The sequence below is a fragment of the Triticum dicoccoides genome, unplaced genomic scaffold, assembly GCF_002162155.2.
Source record: "Triticum dicoccoides isolate Atlit2015 ecotype Zavitan unplaced genomic scaffold, WEW_v2.0 scaffold25282, whole genome shotgun sequence".
NCBI lineage: Eukaryota > Viridiplantae > Streptophyta > Magnoliopsida > Poales > Poaceae > Triticum > Triticum dicoccoides.
Genome location: NW_021253484.1, coordinates 1 through 687, shown reverse-complemented (window position 1 = coordinate 687; position 687 = coordinate 1). Strand labels below are relative to the sequence as shown.

Below are 687 nucleotides of genomic sequence, written 5' to 3'. Positions count from 1 at the left end.
TGATGTATTCAACGAGTATATAGCCTTGGCCGACAGGCCCGGGTAATCTTGGGAAATTTCATCGTGATGGGGATAGATCATTGCAATTGTTGGTCTTCAACGAGGAATGCCTAGTAAGCGCGAGTCATCAGCTCGCGTTGACTACGTCCCTGCCCTTTGTACACACCGCCCGTCGCTCCTACCGATTGAATGGTCCGGTGAAGTGTTCGGATCGCGGCGACGGGGGCGGTTCGCCGCCCCCGACGTCGCGAGAAGTCCATTGAACCTTATCATTTAGAGGAAGGAGAAGTCGTAACAAGGTTTCCGTAGGTGAACCTGCGGAAGGATCATTGTCGTGACCCTGACCAAAACAGACCGCGCACGCGTCATCCAATCCGTCGGCGACGGCACCGTCCGTCGCTCGGCCAATGCCTCGACCACCTCCCCTCCTCGGAGTGGGTGGGGGGCCGGGGTAAAAGAACCCACGGCGCCGAAGGCGTCAAGGAACACTGTGCCTAACCCGGGGGCATGTCTAGCTTGCTAGCCATCCCTCGTGTTGCAAAGCTATTTAATCCACACGACTCTCGGCAACGGATATCTCGGCTCTCGCATCGATGAAGAACGTAGCGAAATGCGATACCTGGTGTGAATTGCAGAATCCCGCGAACCATCGAGTCTTTGAACGCAAGTTGCGCCCGAGGCCACTCG

General features: G+C 56.6%; 1 pseudogene; it reads left to right on the top strand.

Moving 5' to 3' along the window:
* Positions 1-558: 558 nt before the first annotated feature.
* LOC119345580 lies at positions 559-687 on the top strand (annotated as a pseudogene; the record flags this gene model as incomplete).